The following is an 8,742-nucleotide window of genomic DNA, read 5'->3' on the forward strand; positions in this document are numbered from 1 at the left end:
TGGTACTCCCCGACGCTCGAGTCCACCACCCACCGACGCGGAAGGGCACGCTGATACTCTTGGTACACTCCGATCTCCCTGACTCGCCGTGGTTCGACGCCGGCGACCTCCGCAGCCTTCGGGTGCCGGCGAGGTTTTTCAAACCTGACATGTGGACCCCCCACGTCAGCCTCTCTTCTTTCACCCCCGAAGCGTTTTCTGTTGGCGCCTTCGGGCAGAGTACGTTTTCTCTGTGGGCTGGCGCGTTTCTATTCGAACCGTTTTCTGTTTTCTCAGTTTAGCCCCTGGAACTTCTCTGTTTCATTACAGATGAGTCCCTGGACAGAAACCCTTATAACTTTTTAATGAAAAGTGATTTTTGAGTGATTCTTTTTCTGACAGTCTTATAATTTTGTCTAGTTTTTTATGGGATTTATTTGGAAAAATTTTGGAACAATTTTTATGCACGCGTTGGTTTTCACGTTAGTATGCTTCTTCGCTATACCGTAGGTTCCGGAAGAGGTGACGGAGCCGCGAACTTCGCCGAGCTAGACTCCGACTTCTCCGAACCAGGCAAGCATGTTTGAACCTTTGATATGATAGGTGTTCTGCATGTTTGCGTGAAAGGTTGTGCGTGGCATATGAGTATCGGTGAGTATCTCGTTGCTTGTGAGGCAACTACCCGTGTGTTCCAAAGTTACTGTGATCTCTGATGAGAGATGGCCTAGTCATGTGGTGACATGAAGGGCAGTAAGGTGGTACTGTTGTAGCATGCCAGCCTTGCGTCATCCGATAAATTCCGACGTTAACGTGGACGGAGTCACGTTATCGTTCTTCCCCCTTCCGTGCTACCACTTGTTTTCTGCCAGAATGCGGTTTAGTAAGTTGGTAACCTCTTTCCGTGTACACACCAAACAGAGGGGCCGGGATGATGGTTCCATGGCCCTGGATTAAAGCCAGTCATCCGGTCAGGGGGCATGGGTGTTTCCGGTTGGGACCGAGAGGGGGGCACCCCTTAGAGCGCGCGTATAGAAATTTGATCCCAGGCTACGCGAGGTTGTAGCCTCCCCGTCTCAAGGTTTTTCTTGAACGTTGCCGAGGGTGATCCCTGGCTTCAGAATGTTGAATGGGTGTGTACTGGTTAGACGTGTTTCTTCCAAAACACCGTAAATGGAACTAGTCCCCGTGACTACTGAAATCCGTTGGCTGTGGTTAAAGTACAAACTCTGCAGAGTCAAATCCTTCCGAGCCATCGTACCCATGGTCAAGTAACGTGATCAGCGTATCCATGTCTATGTCATAACCTCGTGGTATATTCTTCTTTCCGGTAAGTGAGCTTGAGTAGTAAACTTGGCTGAACGTTATTCCTGTGGATGGACTAACCCTGTTGTTTATCTCATGCCTGTTTATTCTCTCGATATGATTTAAAATTCATGAACTACTAAGTTATGAATATAAGCCCTTTATGTGATGTCGCTCAGACGTCCGACTGTGGCATGTTTGTCTTTTACTTTCAATGTAAGCCCTTTATGTGATGTCGCTCAGACGTCCGACTGTGGCATGTTTGTCTTTTACTTTCAATATGAGCCCTTTATGTGATGTCGCTCAGACGTCCGACTGTGGCACGCACTGTCTTTTATCTTCTGTTATAAGCCCTTTATGTGGTGTCGCCCCGACGCCCGACTGCGGCATTATTATTCTTGCAGTTTCCTCTCGAGGAGTCATTCAAACCCTCGTTTGGCACCCAGTATTTATTTTGGGATTTCGGGAGGACTACCGCCCGACTTCTCTGTTATTTTCCCATGCATTTTTGTCTCTATGTCTTAACGCACTTGTTAATCTGTTCATATGCTTCATGTTTACATTTGTTATATCTTATGTCCGAACTGTCTTGCCAGTACTTTCATAGTACTCACCTGGCTTGTTGATTTGGCCAGATGTTGACGAAGGCGACCTCTTGGATGAAGAGTTTGATAGTGAGTCCGACGCCTAGAGGAATGCCAGTCAGTCCTGTGTGATCCTGGATATTGGTCACTTGTATTATATATGCTTCCGCCACCCGCAATAAACCTCCTCGAGCTTCACCCCGACGCTCGAAGAGCTGTAGTTTGCAGGAGTCATATCACCCGCTCCGCGGTGATATTTCCACCACCGTTGTTATCGTGAGTTAGTAGTTATGCCACCCTATCCGCCGTCATGTTTTATCGGCGTGCATGTAATAAATTGTTGAGCAGTCCCCGCTCAACCTTGATTATATTCAGTTCTCCTGGTATTTTTCTCCTGTGACCAAGATATTGTCTACCAGTGAGAAGGAATTCTTCTTTACTGGTCCGTAAAAGGGATTGGTCTCTCAATAAATATTTTATTGAAAAACCGGTCGTGACAGGCATCGAGAGAAAAAGAAATGTGGCCGACTGCTCAAGTCGACTTAGAAAAAAATGTATCCGAAGAAAAAACGTCTGTCTGTCCGTCCGCCTGCTTCGCCACTCGGACGGCTAGACGCGGCCCAGCTTGCCTGCCAGCTTCAACGTCTGGCCGGCAAGAGCGCCGGCTCGGCCGCGTCCCGCTCGCCCCCTGGCCGGTCAAGCCCGTCCGGCTAGACCCTCCTCGAGCGCCCAGAGGCTCGAGGGCTACACCCAGCGGGTGCGCTGACGCGTCCCCGTGAAGAAGAAGACAAAGTAGTCGCCGGGAGATCCGGCCCGACTGCTCAGCAGTCGGCCCGAATCTCGGGGGCTACACCCAGCGGGTGCGCTGACGCGCCCCCGCGACGAAGAAGACAAAGTAGTTGCCGGAAGATCCGGCCCGACTGCTCAGGAGTCGTCCCGAATCTCGGGGACTACACCCAGTGGGTGCGCTGGCGCACCCCCACAGAAGATTACAGACAAGAGAAGAGTTTCGTCCGGCTGCCAGCAATCGGCAGAAGAAGAAAAAGGGCGCTGCAAGACGCCTCGCCGCCTGGCCGGTTGAGCCTGACCGACCGGGACCCCTCCTCGAGCACCTAGAGGCTCGAGGGCTACACCCAGCGGGTGCGCCGACGTGCTCCGTGAGCGCCGAGCCGCGCCGGCTGTCTTCGATGACCTTCGCCTCGGCTACACGAAAATCAATGTGAGCTCCTCACCCGCATATTTTTTCACCGCGAGAGCACGAATAACCCCGAGCGATGCTCGGGGGCTATCTCCGCATTTTATTACAGTTGCAGCATTGTTCGCCCCGGCGCCAGCCAGAGTTGGCCCGGGGGCTGACCGCTTGGCATGAGACGTTAGTTCCCGCAGACGGCTTAGTAGCGTGCGTGGTACCAAAGGCCCACTCTTAGTCACAAACTGCAGAGCGGCTGTCTGGCTAGCAAGAGTGAACGCTGGAGGCCACCCACGCGAAAAACGTCCGGGAAGAAAAACGGTTCGGGCGACCCGGCCATTTCATTTACAAGTATCTACTCGGTTAAAATTCGCTCCCAGAGTCTGAGTATTGTACACTCCACTCCGCGGCCCACTCTCAGCCACAGACCGCAGAGCGGCTGTCCGGCAAGCGAGAGCACAAGCCAAAGAGCGGAGGGAACACGAAAAATATTGAAGGGGGCTCGGACGAAACCGAGTCGGCACCCTCCGCATAAAACATGCAGTGCTAAAAGCAATCATTTGATATATCTGCGTGGACTAACTTTGTCTCTTGCATGATCATTTCCATGAAACACCCGCCAAAAAAACCTCCGCCCAACTTTGCCAAGTTGCCCGGAGGCTTCGGGGCTACTGTCGGAGTAATTGGCCACGGATACCCCGAAGACGGCGAGACAATAATTCAAGACATCGGGGCTAGCAAAGCCCCTCAGTCCGACTGCCCGGCTGCTCCTGCCGGCTCCCCGTCCGACTGCTCTGCCCGGCCGGCTGCTGGCTGCCGACTGCGCCAACCAGCCGGCTGCCGACTGTAGCCCGACCCGACACCAACAAGACATCGACGAGCCGACCGTACCGCGACATCATCTACAGTGTATCTGTCCCTGGGCACTGTTTTATAAAGTGCACCAGGGACAAGGAGACATGCACGTCGCATCCACACCTCTCATGGGCATGGTGTCCCATGGCCCCTTGCCCCCCACGTCACTACCTTGGCTTAGGTAGTAAGCTACCCCCATGCCTATATAAGCACACATCCATCCATCCATCCACACACTCTCACGGGAGCAGGAGGCTCTCATGCCACCACGCCTCACTAGCTAGCTAGCTACCTGCTACTGCTAGATATATGATATAGCTCCAAGAGCACTCTGTACTGAGATATGCCACATACATACAGACATGCAGGAGTAGGGGTATTATCTCTCCGGAGAGCCCCGAACCTGGGTAAACTACCGCGTGCTACTCGCATACCCGCTCCCGATCCTATCAGCAGCAATATTACCCTCACACTAAGCCCTTGTGGCATCTGTCGACTCGCAAGCCCCCCGTGAGAATACCACGACAAAATGGCACCGGCATCTTTGCCCATGTGGAACCTCCACTTGTCTATGGTGGACCGCTTCCTTCCACTCATTTGAATCATGCCGGCCCGGCCCCTAAGATTGAGAAGAATGTGGAATTTGATTCTTGGGTCTATCGCTTTAAGCGTCATTTAAATCATGTGAACACTAACCTTTGGAGAATCATTGCAGGGGTGTCCCAACTTAGCCCATCACAAGCTCTCACGATCAAAGAAGGATATTCCTTCTCCCGGGAAGACCCGATCAGGCTCAGAATCCCGGTTACAAGACGTTTCAACAATGGTAAAACAAGACCAGGAAAGCCGCCCAATGTGCCGACAAATCCCGATAGGAGTCGCACGTATCTCGTTCTCAGGGCACACCGGATGAGCACTCCGTACAACTAAAACCAGACCTCAAGTTTCCCCGAGGAGGCGCTGCAAAGGACTCTAGTTCGGACCAACACTCAGAGGAGCACTGGCCCGGGGGGTAAATAAAGATGACCCTCGGGCTCGCGAAAACCCAAGGGAACAAGGCTTAGGTAGGCAAATGTAAAACCAAGGTTGGGCCTTGCTGGAGGAGTTTTATTCAAAGCGAACTGTCAAGGGGTTCCCATAACACCCAACCGCGTAAGGAATGCAAAATCAAGGAACATAACACCGGTATGACGGAAACTAGGGCGGCAAGAGTGGAACAAAACACCAGGCATAAGGCCGAGCCTTCCACCCTTTACCAAGTATATAGATGCATTAATTAAAATAAGAGATATTGTGATATCCCAACATATCCAGGTTCCAACATGGAACAAACTTCAACTTCACCTGCAACTAACAACGCTATAAGAGGGGCTGAGCAAAAGCGGTAACATAGCCAAACAACGGTTTGCTGGGAAAGGATGGTTAGAGGCTTGACATGGCAATATGGGAGGCATGATATAGCAAGTGGTAGGTAGCGCGGCATAGCAATAGAGCGAACAACTAGCAAGCAAAGATAGAAGTGATTTCGAGGGTATGGTCATCTTGCCTGAAATCCTGCAAGGAAGAAGAACGATTCCATGAAGAAGACAAACGGACGTAGCCGAACGAATCCTCACAATCGCAACGTAACCGGAACTATCAAGGAGAAGCGCAACCGGAAAAAAGCAAGCAACATAGTAAACAATCATCACATAAACATGGCATGATTCACAATCAAGTATGATGCATGTCCGATTTAATGAGCATGGCATGGCAAAGTGCAACAAACAACACTACAAATTAAGTGGAGCTCAATATGCAACGAGTTGCATATTGACGAGACACCACATCAATTATTTAGTTCTCTCTCGGTTATGTACCCTGTTAGGACCCAGATTCTAAGTCACACCGATCTAGCATGTAACACCTCATATCACTTTGCGGCCTCACGCACGGTATTCCCACGGGTGTTGCCTTACCATGGCCCGGGATCGTTTGCGCCGTTTGGCTCACGTATATGATAGTGTCGCTAGCATCCATATGATAGAGAACCCGGGCCGACATGACTAGTCGTGAACCCAAAGTGGCACTAACTTACGGGGACAGGCATACATGAAACAACATTGAGCATGTCGGTCGGCAGCGTGTGAATCCGGGCTGTAGCAACTGGGCTAACAAGACTCCGGGAACCCGGGCTGTATCAGGCTAGGCAGGACTCCGGATGTCACCGCGTGACATTTCCCCGAAGGGACAGACACAGGAACGAAGTGAATCACATGCCGGCCAGTCTAAGTGTTCTGGAGCAATAGTGCTGGGCTAGCAGGACTCCGGTAAACCGGGCTGTAGCGGACTACCATGGCTCGGTGGAAGCACTAGACTACATTTCCCCATAAGAGAGGCTACCAAGGATAGACAACTAGATTGTCGGATCCCACACATAGCAATACACGTTACACGTACGCATAACATGCAAGTATGTGATGTACAACATGGCATCACAACATAACTCAAACTCATATAGATGAAGGCCCAGGAGAGCCACATAGCATTAAATACAAACAGGGGTCACATGACCCATCATTCAGAGCATACAAGCAACGGAAGCATTACATGCCTGAGTACAGACAACTACAAAAGAAAAAGCTGAGAAGCCTGACTATCTACAAGACCCTCCCAAGGGTACAAGACCGTAGCTGAGGTAACAAGCTAGTCGTCGAAGTCCATGCAGAACTACTACTGAGACAGAAGTCTCATCTGCAAAAACATAATTTAAGCAACGTGAGTACAAAGGTACTCAGCAAGACTTACATCAGATCCTATCATACATGCATTAGTATCAAGGAGGCGATGTGGGGTTCAGTTGCAGCAAGCCAGCTTTGACTCAGTGGCTAGCCTATTCTACGTCTACGGGTAACTTCTTTGAGGTAAGAAAGCGCACACAAGTCCACTAATCACCACCTCAATACACCACTATGGATTCATTCCCGTCTCACTACGAGAAGCCATCCATGGCACTCACACTTATCTTGAGCATTTTAGAGTATCCACTTCAAGTTGTCTATGTACCACGTAAGCATCCAAGAAGTCCATAACCGCGGACCCGGCTATTTAAATAGAGCATGTTAATCCTGCAGGGGTGTACTTCTTCACAAACACTCTCGCCACTTACCACCATGTACATGTCGTGTATCTCGGCAACCTTCAAGCGGAAGCCTGGCGAGGGAGTCGGCCACGACCTGACTAACCACACAAGACTCTAGTCCAGGTTTATCGCCTATTCGGGTTCCATCCGCAAGGAGATCCGGCCGGGGTGTCGGTCACGGCCCCAAACGATGTGAGCAGGGTTCCCAAGCCCACCATCCGAGTGCCACTTGGTACACCGTGCCACTGTGTCTAGTCTGTCCCAAGACCACCTGGCCGGGTGCCACTTGGTAGACTACTAACACTACCTACAAACACCAGAAACTAATTGAAACTCCTGGACAGGGATCAAGTTGGTTAATAAGTCGAGAGGGGCACTTAAGCATTCCAATGTGTGGTAGTAGCTAGTCATTGGACAACATACACAGAACTCAGTGCTTAAGGACGGTTCCAGTGACACAACCCACCATGTACTCCTACATGGCCTCTCACCGCTATACCAAATCGTTTTCACACACTTAACTCTCAGCACCAGAACATATCATAACACTCCAATTCATTCCCAATGAATCAGACCTGACACAACTCTAAGCAATAGCAGGCATGGCATTGTAGGAACACAACATGGCTCAATCAACTCCTACACATGCTAGTGGGTTTCAACTATTTACTGTGGCAATGACAGGTCATGCAGAGGAATGGGTTCAACTACCGCAGCATAAAGTAGCAGTTGAATCGTTGTTGTCCTAATGCAATAAAAGAGAGCAGGAGCGAGAGAGTGGGATTGTATCGGAATGAACAAGGGGGGGTTTGCTTGTCTGATAGATCAACAGAGGGGCACTGCTTCTCAGACAGGTACTCTGGAACACTCTCCGGAGCAGGACCTATCGAGAAGGAACGATGTCGGCAATCAATACACAAGCATATGCAACAATATGATGTATGAACATGGCATGAATATGTGATGTTGTTTGTGCTAATGCATCAAGCATTCTATTTGGATGAGGTCCATTTGAACCCAAGGTTCAAATGCAACTCTAAATTAAGTCTCCTAAAATGCCATGAATTTGTTTTCACATATACAGCAGGTATAACTTGGTTCTTCATGCATGAAAATGGTATAGATGGATAGATTGCATTTTTCTGATAATTTTTCATATATAAATTATTTCAATCTGAGCTACGGTTGAATTTCTATGAATTTTAGAAGTTTTACTAATTTTCTGTAATTTCCTGATTTATTTTAATACCAGAAAATGAATAACTTCGTCAGCATTACAGAGGCATGATGTCAGCGAGTCAACCGAGGCTGACCAGGTCAAACCAGACGTGTGGGTCCACACGTCAGTGTCATGGTTAATTAACAGAGTTAATTAATTGCCAAACTAATCCTCAACTAAAAATTAGCAGGGTCGGGCCCCACATGTCACTAACCCACACGGGTCAAAGCTGCGTCAACAGGGGGGTTAGACCCGGACAATCCCGCCGGCGTTTAGCCGCCGGCAAGGCCGAACGCGGCGGAGGGGCTCGGGATCGTCGCTCCGGCGACCATTTGGGCGGCGGAGACCACGGGCGAGGAGCCAGCGCTCGTCCGCGTCATCTGGAGCAAGCGGGAGAGACGGGGGTGGCCGGAGCTCGTCGGAAACGAGCTCGAGGCGGCGGCCGAAGTTCGGCCGGGTGCGTGCGGGTGCTGCAGGGCACGGCAGGAGCTGC

This window comes from Triticum aestivum, chromosome 1D (assembly GCF_018294505.1).
Source record: "Triticum aestivum cultivar Chinese Spring chromosome 1D, IWGSC CS RefSeq v2.1, whole genome shotgun sequence".
In the NCBI taxonomy this organism is placed as follows: Eukaryota; Viridiplantae; Streptophyta; class Magnoliopsida; order Poales; family Poaceae; genus Triticum; species Triticum aestivum.